Source organism: Perca fluviatilis, chromosome 22 (genome assembly GCF_010015445.1).
Source record: "Perca fluviatilis chromosome 22, GENO_Pfluv_1.0, whole genome shotgun sequence".
NCBI lineage: Eukaryota > Metazoa > Chordata > Actinopteri > Perciformes > Percidae > Perca > Perca fluviatilis.
Genome location: NC_053133.1, coordinates 15,069,602 through 15,082,291, shown reverse-complemented (window position 1 = coordinate 15,082,291; position 12,690 = coordinate 15,069,602). Strand labels below are relative to the sequence as shown.

The following is a 12,690-nucleotide window of genomic DNA, read 5'->3' as shown; positions in this document are numbered from 1 at the left end:
CTGGACACGACCAGGCGCAAAGAAGAAAAGTAAAGCAAGAACTGTGTGGAAATGAGGCTGAGAATTAAGCAGACTTCATCTCACACAGTAATATCTGTACAAGTCAGGGATACCCTTAAACCAAAACATTGTTTAAAACAGAATTTTGTCCAGTAAACAAAGTTCTCAAATGTGGTTTTTCTGATAGCAGTGGGAAAAAGGCTGCTGGAGGTTTTCATGTCAAAACCACAATCAACACTCTTCGCTCATATTGTGAAAATCAGCCTAGAATACAAAGCATGTGTACAGGGAGCAATTATTCTAGCTAATAGCCTATAGACACAAGCCAAGAAAAAAAAACACTGCAGGAGGGGCACATGGAATGGTTTTCATGGACACACATGGAAAGTCTACAAGTCTTTTTTTTTTTTTAAGATCTAAAATACTAAATTAAGTTTTTATTTTTAGATTAGATATTTGCATCATCTGTGCAACTGATCATTTAGTGTGTCTATTTGAAACATTGCACAGTACAGTTGCGTAAAAGGGGAGTTGGCTGTGACTATGCTTCTCACCTTGGTTTCAGTCCAGAGAGTCCCAGGTCATTGCTGCAAGACGGTAATGCTAGGAAACCTTTAAGCATCATCCACGTCTCCCTGCTGAAAGAAATAACAGCAAAATTGGGATGTACAGTACATAGTGGGAGTCCGAACAACTCTCATCACAAAAGTAGAACTGAGTATAATAATGGAATGCTATAAGATTGTACTGTGCAATGTACTGTGCCATTTACGTACTACAATAGTTACATAATGACAAGTGAAGAAGAAATATATTAGCCTGCAACTAATAGTTTTCATTATCCATTCATCTACTGATTATTTTTTTTATTATTTGTTCAATCCAAGAAAATTTTGCATGAAAAATTATGGATTATCAAACTAGTTGCTGATTGTCGCAGTAGGCTAATTGAAGAATTTTTTCAGCTGTAACTATAATAAAGACAACTATTTTCATGTTTTTAAAAAAAATATTTTTTTTCCATTTGTATTCACTGTTAAGGCATTGCAATGTTCCAAAAGGTCAACATTTTTGAAACAAATAACATTCCACAGTGAAACCACTTTTCACACACACACACACACACACACACACACACACACACACACACACACACACACACACACACACACACACACACACACGACTGTGAGGACTTGAGATGTTAATGATTAACCGTTTAACCGTTGACAATAATAATTTTGACCAATTAATACCATCAGTTAAAACAGTTATAACAGTATTATATAAAAAAGAAAAATAGGCTACAGTCCATTTCTTAAGTGCTAGATAACCTGCTAGTGCTAACTTTTAACTACCAAGTTGCATTTTAAGCTGCTCTTTTTTTCAGCTCGTGGCTTTCTGTTGGACGGTGCTTACAATGAGACCTACGTGACACATGCCACTATATAAGGACTGGCAGGTTAAATTGGCTGTCCTACACACAGAGTAAGCCAGGCAGACACCCAGCTGACAACCTTGCAGGTGGATGCGGTGGAGACAGGCTGAGACATACACGCCACAGTGGCTGCATGTGTCCATGACCACGCACGGAACATCGTCGCTGCGCCACCGGTACAAGTCTGCAGCTGTCCGCGGACACGGAGTGCAGACAGTATGTCCGGGTCTCCCGGACGGGTGAACTGGGACTCCATTGCCTGCTTGTCGGTTAACGGTTATATAAATGTAAATTGACTGTATTTATATAGCGCTTTTCTAGTCTTAACAATTACTCAAAGTGCTTTTACATAGTACAGGAACCATTCACCATTCACACACATTCATAGACTGTGGCCGAGGCTGCCGTACAAGGTGCCACCTGCTCATCAGATAAACATTCACACACATTTACACGCCGATGGCGCAGCATCGGGGGCAACTCGGGGTTCAGTGTCTTGCCCAAGGACATTTCGACATGGGACTGCAGGGCCAGGGATTGAACCACCAACCTTCCAATTGGCAGGCTGAGCCACAGCTGCCCGAACGGTTAATGAGGGTCACCTATCAGTAACCTCCCCTCCCCCCCTCCTCTAAATTAGCAGGACAGGGACAGCTCCCATGGAAGGCTCATCAGAAAAGTCAAAAGAAAACCTCAGAGAGGGATCCTCCTACAAGGATGCTTAGGTGTGTTGAGGTGTTCTGATTGGGCAAAAAGGATTTAACCTTATGCAGTCCATGTTTTATCATTAATCTGACAAAATGCTAAATTACTGTAACCTCCTACAGTAAGAACTGCACAAGATCTGCATAGAAAAATGGTTAAAAAAAAAAAAGTTATGCAACACTACAACATGCATATTAGAAATCATACTGGGAGTTCTAACAGCCAAGCCCACCGAGTAAGGTTTACTGACTCATGAGTTTCAATACATAGCTGAAAATGTCTAATTAGACAGAAAACAGTTACTTCAAAAAAATGCTGTACCTTTGTATTTTAAGTGTGAGTGTAATCAGTCAACAGAATGCAGACCTCAAGTATGTGCTCCAAAATGTCAAACCCTTTTCAATTAGCTTAAGTTAACTGTTAATGTTCTTCAAACTCGCAACAAGTCATCTTATCTTGTACTAACGGTTTGCATTAAGTTAGCATGGTGCTGCAAGTTAAGTGTCTACAGCAAGGGTCGGCAACCTTTTTGATATGAAGTGCCCTTTTCAAAATTTCTTGTTTATTAGTGTGCCATATCAACATTAAGTTTAATTATGCCATCACATCCATCCTTCTTCGTCCGCTTATCCGGTGTCGGGTCGCGGGGGGAGCAGCTCCAGCAGGGGACCCCAAACTTCCCTTTCCCGAGCAACATTAACCAGCTCCGACTGGGGGATCCCAAGGCGTTCCCAGGCCAGGTTGGAGATATAATCCCTCCACCTAGTCCTGGGTCTTCCCCGAGGCCTCCTCCCAGCTGGACAAGCCTGGAACACCTCCCTAGGGAGGCGCCCAGGGGGCATCCTTACCAGATGCCCGAACCACCTCAACTGGCTCCTTTCGACGCGAAGGAGCAGTGGCTCTACTCCGAGCTCCTCACGGATGACTGAGCTTCTCACCCTATCTCTAAGGGAGACGCCAGCCACCCTCCTGAGGAAACCCATTTCAGCCGCTTGTACCCTGGATCTCGTTCTTTCGGTCATGACCCAGCCTTCATGACCATAGGTGAGGGTAGACGAAACTGACCGGTAGATCGAGAGCTTTGCCTTCTGGCTCAGCTCTCTTTTCGTCACAACGGTGCGATAGATTGAATGTAATACCGCACCTGCTGCTCGCCGATTCTCCGACCAATCTCCCGCTCCATTGTCCCCTCACTTTCCCGAACAAAACCCCAAGGTACTTGAACTCCTTCACTTGGGGTAAGGACTCATTCCCTACCTGGAGTAGGCACTTCGCCGGTTTCCTGCTGAGAACCATGGCCTCAGATTTAGAGGTGCTGATCCTCATCCCAACCGCTTCACTCTCGGGCCGCGAACGATCCAGTGAGTGCTGAAGGTCGCAGGCCGATGATGCCATCAGGACCACATCATCTGCAAAGAGCAGCGATGATATCCACAGCCCCCCGAACGCGCAACCCCTCCACACCCGACTACGCCTCGATATCCTGTCCATAAATGTTACAAACAGGATTGGTACCAAAGCGCCAGCCCTGGCGGAGGCCAACCCTCACCTGAAAACGAGTCCGACTTTACGCCGAGAACCCGGACACAGCTCTCACTTTGGTCGTACAGAGATTGGATGGCCCTGAGAAGAGACCCCCTCACCCCATACTCCCGCAGCACCTCCCACAGTATCTCCCGGGGGACCCGGTCATACGCCTTTTCCAGATCCACAAAACACATGTAGACCGGTTGGGCATACTCCCAGGCTCCCTCCAGGATTCTTGCGAGAGTGAAGAGCTGGTCCGTTGTTCCACGACCAGGACGGAATCCGCATTGTTCCTCTTCAATCTGACAGCTCCGCCCCTCTCTTCACCCGAGTGTCCAAAACATACGGCCTCAGATCAGATGAAACGATTATAAAATCGATCTTTGACCTTTGGCCTAGGGTGCTCTGGTACCACGTACACTTATGAGCATCCCTATGTTCGAACATGGTGTTTGTTATAGACAATCCATGACTAGCAACCACTCTGGTTTAGATCAGGGAGGCCGTTCCTCCCAATCACGCCTCTCCATGTGTCTCCATCATCGCCCACGTGCGCGTTGAAGTCCCCCAGCAGACCAATGGAGTCCCCCACTGGAGGCCCATACAGGACTCCAGTCAAGGTCTCCAAGAAGGCCGAATACTCCGAACTCTTGTTTGGTGCATATGCACAAACAACAGTCAGAGTTCCCCCACAACCCGCAGGCGTAGGGAGGCGACCCTCTCGTCCACCGGGGTAAACTCCAACGTAGCGGCGCTCAGCCAGGGGCTTGTGAGTATCCCCACACCCGCTCGGCGCCTCACACCCTGGGCAACCCCGGAGAAGAAAAGAGTCCAACCCCTATCCAGGAGTATGGTTCCAGAACCGAGACTGTGCGTAGAGGTAAGCCCCACCAGATCTAACCGGTAGCGCTCCACCTCCCGCACCAGTTCCGGCTCCTTCCCCCACAGAGAGAGCTGCCCGGGTCTGGTCCGTCGAGGCCCCTGACCTTCACTGCCACCCGTGTAGCGCACCCGACCCCAGCGGTTCCTCCCACAGGTGGTGGGCCCATGGGACATCACATCAAAATGTAATATCCAGGGAACCTGTAATTTTATTCCATAGCAACATTTGATAACATTTATTTCTCATAATCAGGACCTTGTAATTATTATTATGATTATGGAAACATGGTTTTAGTATGCAGCGTCCTGATTGGTGGAAAATGGGCTGACAAAAATATCACTGTCAAAGAGCCTAAAGCGAAAAGTTGACGTGGAAAAGCCCAGCTTTAATGATGAATGGACTGATAAGCAGGTCCTGTATGCCTCATTTTCAATGAAACGATGCTGTGGCAAAATAATAATAACACAACCAGCATCATTATCAAGAATGAAGAACACGAACATAACGATTGCGTCATTCACGTGCATATTAAGTAGCCACATGTATTTGTTTTGGTCTTATAATGCATCCATATTTACCGCTCCAGCGGAGAGGATGGTTTGTTTAGCCAGCTTAAGTTTATAAAAATTTGTCCAAATTCCAAGATTCCCTGCAAACTAAGATAAAAAGACTACCAACCGACAGATTTTGCTTTAGCTTGTTTTGTAAAAATTAGCTATTTGCAGAGTAGAGCTGTATTTGCATAAAACAGCGCAGCGGACAAGAGTGTACCGAGCAGACAGAGCAGATTGAAATATCGCTTTCTACATGTTTATGCCGGTCTACACAGGTGAGTGCATTGATAAGTATTGGCTTTTAACTCACAAAGGTTTTAATGTAGCCTACTTACAGTAACAAGACTAGCATTAGTTCATCTGCCCCAGCGGCCGTTGGTAATCCTCTTTGTATTGTTTCCAGTCAGAGATATGAGTCAATCAAACTACCGTATATAACCGGTCACGCAACTGTGAACGTTGTAATTTGGCATGCGGATGAGAGAGTGCTTCAGCATTTCAACCATGATTTTAACACATCAATAACTCTCTTGCACACATATTGCCAGCGTGCCATTGGTTAAGGTCCCGCGTACCCATGGTGGCATGCATGCCTAAGTTTGCCGACCCCTGGTCTACAGGGTCTTTACATCTGCTTTGGGACGTCAAAGCCTATTACATTGTGAAACACGTTGTGCCTTTTTAATCACGGCGTACAATTAGACAGGAGATAAGTTTCAATTTTGAATAATACTCGCATATGGATTCTTAGGAAATGCAACTTGTAACTCAAAAAAGGACACTGCTAGGCTATTTGGCTATGCTGGAAAAAGGTCCCAATAAAAAGCTTCTGTGGAAGAGCTTGTCTTGTACTACATGTAGCCTGATGAAGGGAAAACCGGACAGCCCCTCTTGGCATGGGTGATTTCCCCCAAATACCTGCCAAGTGAGCCAGCTGAGGAATGCACTAACATGATGTCATGTGCTGACATAAATGGAGAGTAAACCGATCCCCCTTCTGAACCCTGCACAGGTCCACAGCTAGAAGCCATGCGGAAAGGTGACATTAAGCATGCTGAACTGCTTCACAACATACACCCAAACAGCTGAAATATGTGATGAGTCAGGGAGGGTGACCACATATACAGTTTAAAAAAAGAATTTAGCATCAAATTTTGCATTAGTTCAAGAGAATTATAAATCATTACTACACAGGCAGACACTTCAAACATTTTGTTTAAGAGCTTTCTGCTCGATGAGGCATCAAAGGAGATGTTCGTACTGATGACTGTTACACTGGCACACATCCATTCATTAGCGCACTTAAACATGAAATCTTGACAAAAACTCTTTTTTTTGCATCCGTATAGGGCTAAACCTCAAGTATAGTGAAAGTAGAAAATAGCTGATACATCTTAAATGCTACAGTCAATCTCATTTTTTCTAATAAAATTTCATAACTTTGTATTTCTCAACTCTACCTTCCTCTTTTGACTTTCATGCATTGCTCTTAGTTCTCATCCTCTGGAGGAATTTCCTCTGAGCTTTAATGCTGTCACATGCTCAGTCTAAGTCCGACCCTTGATCTGTGGACTGAGTGACAGAAAAGTGTGAAAACACTCCATTGAGCTAGTTTAACAGTAATCATTTTGGATGGATCAAAAAAAAAACTTCCAAGTGTTAGATTTTTACAATGAGATGAATCTTTTCTTTGTTTATAAATTGAATTGCTTAGAAGAACCACTTGATGACAGTGATTTCCTCTCAGAAATTGAATCAGCAGTACAAAAGAAAGAAATTAATTATTAGTTATGTATGTAACAGAGTTATGTAACAGAAAATATTGTTTTACAAGCAATAATGAGGCATTTCTACACCCAGTTACATCCATAACTTCTATTCACTGCTGGTGTGATTGCATGTGCCATTGATTCATATACTTTTTTGTGAGTTTAATGCTCCATGTGAGTCAGTATGGACACTGTTCACTGTATAAGATCAAACTGCCTCTCACATTAGACCAGCTGAGACAACACTTCCTCCTATTATGGGTGGGGATCTGCTGGTGACATTAGTTGTGTGACCCAAGACCAGTAGCAAGTCACACCAGAATAATGCATGCACATATGCCTGCATGCAAGTGTGCAGATCATCTAAACACACTGGAGCAGAAGACCTCCCCAGGAAAGACTTGAGGAGCTTTCTATCCTTGACGGGCTATTCTACTTGGCACAGAAGTGTTGAATGACACATTGTGTAATCCAAACAAAAACACACAACCCTGCCAAGATTGTCACTGAGCTTTAGCAGCAACATTAATTGAGTTTCATGTTACCCTGAATACTGGCGTGACTCAATACTGCTACTTGTAAATTAAAGTGAAACCGGTTTCAAGAAATAAAAACTTAATATGAAAAGTCACAAGGAGAAGATAAATCCAGAGAAATATACACACTACAGATATACAGCTTCTCCAGAACCTGACACAGGATCATGGGAATATTTCATATGCCCTCACACTCCCAGTTCAACCATCTGTTGGTATTAAAGGGAGGTCAAAGATCATCAGGTGAAAAGTTCAAGCTCCCCTTAAACAGAGTTCAGCCAATTAAACCAAAATGGTAAAAGACTGTTATCCTTAAGGTTTGTGACAAAACAATATTATGAAGTGACTGCGATATTTTAAAACTGAACAGAAAAACACCATAAACCAAGTGATTGAATCGTTTCAGATTTCATCATGGGAGGTGAGCAAAAATGTTGCCTAAAGCCAAACCTTGGGACTAGTTGTAATCCCTTCTTTTGGCAGTGGGCTCCATTTGAGTAAAAGGCTTCGTCACCCAGGCTGGGCAAACAATGCTAATGGGCTGGCTAATCAGGTTCAGATAGGACAAAGGGTAGATAGTTCATGTGCTAGAAATTGACCATAACGGTCAGGTCACCGAAGGGCTAAACACCAATGGAGCACCTACTGGGTGCCCTTTGAATTGCCCACTAATGGCCTTGAATTCAATAAGAATCAAGGCTGATGTCTTTCCTAATGAAAACACATGGCTTTTTAGCTCTAGTTACCCCAAGGTTTGGTCAAGACCCTCATCCGAACCAACAATCAATTGATTTTTTGGGGGGTGGGCATAGGGTGGCTGCAAAGGAGCAACTGGGAGGTGTGGTAAATCACACAGATTATTCTGACAAACAAAGATTAAGGTTTTGTTGTATGAGTCATAGGGTGACAAAAGTATACATGTTTCAACACAAATGGGGCTTGTGACAGCTTAACAGGTTAAGAAGTATTGTTTTATAAGCAGCAGGTTTAAACCCATGCACTGGTCTTGGCACTTGATATAACAATGTAAAACTTACTGCCTCCGTTATGTGTCAGGATGCCCCAGAACAGGGAACTTGATACTAGGGTTAGGTACCGACCGAATTACGTTGGTACTACCGAGGACTGATTCACGTTAACTCAAACGGTGCCAAATTTCGGTACCCGAGAGCGCATCCACGCAAGCATATCTGTCCTCTCTGCATGTTGCAGACGGAGCTAAACAACGTTGACTCTAGTCTGCAGCTTGTTAAAGTCACAGTGAGTCACGGCAATGCCAGTTAAGTGGTTGCAAGTCGCTACACTTTTCAAAACTCCACGCAGACAGCCTATATAAAATTTCTTCTGTGACAGGCAGGCACAACAGTGTGCTATGCCCCATTGACTGACTGACAGGCTGAGGTTGTAGGGCAAGGTAACTTTATTTCTATAGCAGATTTTAACAAGGCAATTCAAAACGCTTACATGAAACATTAAAGAGCAGTTTAAAAAAAAAATTGAAAATAAAAACAGGCTAAAATATTAAAAGATACAAAATTCAAGAATAAAAGATACACTGCAGTGTAAGAAATTAATAATTGATAGTTTGTAGGGACGGGTTTGGGAGGGGAGAGGGAGGCTTTTTATTTTGTGTGGAGTGTAAAATGTTCTAAATAAATACAATGGGCCTCATTCACCAACGGTTCTTATGAAGAAAGTGTTCTTAAACCCGTCTTACGAGCCTTTTACGAAGATTCTGGCATTCACTAATGTTTTCTTAACTTGGATTTGTTCTTAGCTAAGAACAAAATCTACGAACACTGAAAAGCACTCTTACGCACATTTGAGTGATGACAATTCGCTCCAAATGATTGCTTACTGCATTTTATTTAATTCTACAGTCGTTTACAATGATAGTATTGTACTGTAATATATTTCTGATCATTTGTTGAAAAAAATACCATAGTATGCAAAAAAAACCACTAACATTGCAATATACATCAGCAATCAAACTGATTAAATCCTGCGTTATTTGGTGATTGATCGCTATTTATAGGGCCAAAATGCAGTGGTAGAATGTAACAAAGTACAAATTCGTCATAACTGTACTTAAGTAAATTTTTCACGTATCTGTACTGCATAGCCTACTTTTGACTTTTACTTTGTTACATTTTGCAGCAATTATCTATACTTTCTACTCCGCTACATTTCTACAATGTTCCGTTACATTTTCTGATCAGTTTCCCCCCTGCCAAAACGTCTTGCTGACCGTCACACGTTTGTCTCACCAGTAAAGTTTGGTTGCCGTAGATACTGTATGGGGCACCGCTGATCCAAGCCTTGTTTGTGGTAGTGGACACCTTCTACTTTTACTAAAGTAAATATGTCTCTGGTTATTTGTACTTTTATTTAAGTACTGAGATTCAGTACTTCCTCCACCGCGGCTCCGACAATCTCCGAAAACCAGTCTCCCAGGAGGTGCACAGGAAGTGTCATGTCCTTATATGGGAATTTGCGGGGCGTTTTCTTATGCTAATTAGGAACAACTGGCACGCGCTTTCAGTTACGAAGACGGATTCATCAATCCTAAGAACACAGATGCGAACAATTCTGCGGTTTAAGAACACGTCATGAATCCGACGTAGACTTTTCTTAGGAACCTTCTTAAGAACATATTTAAGAGAAAACTTAGGAAGATATTGGTGAATGAGGCCCAATGTTGTTAGAAAATAGGATGAATAGATTTGGAATTATTTTTACATCTGAAATACGTTTTTTGTTATTATTACAGAGGGAAAGTACTGAAAAAATTTACCGTAGGGTATTGGAACTGAAATTCCAGGTACCGGTACCAGAAAAAAAGGGAAGGATACCCAACCCTACTTGATACCCATTTACGGCAGTGGTGATGCTCAATAGCAGAGCGGGAATGTGGTTGTTCTGGGTTTCTCTGGGGAGATGTTTAACTGTAAAGCAAAACAAGGCACCCATGATCAGGAATACCTTGACAGATATATAAGAGCTGGTATGTGAAAGATCTTTTCTTTAAGATGTGAATAAAAAATTGAAATCCTCCCTGCCCTTGACAGTTTCTTTGAACTTGAAAGTGAAAGCATCGTCATTGCTATTTTGCAGGGATGCTAATTGAGAGTTTTTTTTTCCTGAAAAAGCCGACCCTCATTAACCGATCATTAACCATTAACCGACAAGACGGCAATGGAGTCCCAATTCACCTGTCCGGGAGGTTCGGCTATACTGTCCGCACCCTAACCCTAACCTCCGTGTCCGCGGACAGCTGCAGACTTGTACCGGTGGCACAGCCACGGTGTTCCGTGCATTGTCATGGACAAATGCAGCCCCTTTTCTGGAACCGCTTGGGGACCGATACAAGTCAGCAGCATGTAGGTTTCAGCCTGTCTCTACTGCATCCACCTGCAAGGTTGTCAGCTGTGTGTCATGCATGGAATACTTTGTGTGTAGTGCAGCCAATTTAACCTGCCAGTCCTCATTGATATAGTGGCATGTGTCACACAGGTCTCGTAAGCAACTGTATAACTGATTAATTGTATTTAAAAAAATATATATATATATATATATAAAAATCGGTCAAAATACATATTGTCGGGAAACGGTTAATCAATACCATCACTACCAATTTGTTTCACAAACCATAGTATGGTCACTTCCAAACAGCGTATGCAAAAAAAAAAAGGCAGACAACTAGTCTTTCAGCTTTTCAACCCATATCATCATAATACATGAATAAACTAACTTTAACTCGTAAAGCCAAATACCAAAAATACAAACTAAAATATTATATATAAATATACTATGAACTAAAAGTGAACAGTATTCAAGTCAAACACAAACAATTAATGTTAACAAAAATAATTAAAAAGTATTGAATTGGACGTCTTCTTTCACCATTGTAAAAAGGGCTAAGAAGAAGGGGACTGTCTTGGTGACATCAACATATAAAGAGATCCTCACATAAAACATTTATTACACTTTGGCACTGATTTGGCAGCAGCTTTCAATGCGCTGCTCTGATGCAACCCTGTGCCAGGTGCCCTCACATCTGTTGCTCAAATAGCAAACAGCCAGCTCCTTCAGCTGTGACCTCAGGGACAGTAAACACATATGTGTTTGTGCCATAATGAGACTGATGGTTGTGCTGTAAAGAAGGTGAGTCATAATGACAAGAGAAAGCAAATGCGCGTGTAGCTCAAAGAGCCATGGAAATGCACAATCAGAGAGTGGGGAGGTGTGTGGGCAGGCAATAACAACAATTTTTGTGTAGCTGATTGTATCATGCTTTAAAAGATGATTTGGAGCTCATCTTGTGACTAGTCTGCATGTCAAATGCATATCTATTGTGCCTGTGTGTGTCCACCATCTTTTATTGCCTGTCACAGTTTGTAAGGAATTAGTTCATGTGGAGGCCTGAGGCTATACAGTGGAAGCAGAATCAGGATAAGGAGGTGCCATGTTAGCACAGAGGAGGGGAAGAGGAGATCAGCTGACACAACTATGTCACTTTATCAGCCAAAGACTGAGACAATGTGACAGGCCAATGCTCAGACTCGCAGCAAAAGCACATTCAGAGTCTGACAAATCTGCAAACACAACCAAACAAAAAGTAGTTTAATTTGGACTCAAATTAGCTAGAAGAAGTTAGGACAGGGAAAGAGGTCCACAGTGGTTGTCTGCTCCATTGAACAAACGTGTGAGAAGGGTAATAATCTGTAGAGCATGTTTAGGGGATGACTTTAAACCCCAGCATTACCTGATTAAGAGCGGGGCTGCTCTGACAGGGGAACATGTAATTGGACCAGACGGAGCAAAGAGCAAAGTGAAGCAGCCTTCTCTCCCTCTCTGTCATTCTCCACATTTACTCAGTCCCCTGCTGAAACACTCGGTGACAGCCAGGTCAGGCAGACCTTACAACTATGGCTACTTAACCTTCATTCAGCAAAGCAAGTCACTGACATAGTCACTAATAGGAGCTATAATGACATTTTTTCAGGTTGCAGTTTCTGTAAAATAACTGATAACAACACCACTGGTGTTATCTGTTGAGATGTCTCCAGTATGTTTGACTCCTCCTACAGCTTTGTTGAGAATTATCAACAGGGATCATACAATTGATTAATTTGCAGCGACAACAAGCACACTTCTGTTTCCATCTAAACTAGCCACTGACCACTGATGAATCCGTACATCCAACTTAAGCAGTTTTGTTTAACTCTATACGATACCAATCACAATTTCCCTGTTGTGTTAAAATCTAACTGAAAAT

At 42.7% G+C, this 12,690-nt stretch overlaps 1 protein-coding gene across 7 annotated transcripts in view; it reads right to left on the bottom strand.

Annotated features, from left to right (window-relative positions):
- The window catches only part of ncoa2 (nuclear receptor coactivator 2), a 77,282-nt gene that overhangs the window by 53,109 nt on the left and 11,483 nt on the right, over positions 1-12,690 (bottom strand). For 6 of the 7 annotated variants that reach the window (XM_039789485.1, XM_039789481.1, XM_039789479.1 and 3 more), the window contains exon 2: positions 555-638. The exons of the other annotated variant lie outside the window; for it this stretch is intronic. The gene's annotated coding sequence lies outside the window, so the exon portion shown is untranslated. The remainder of the gene's footprint in view (positions 1-554; positions 639-12,690) is intronic. 7 annotated transcript variants of the gene reach the window in all.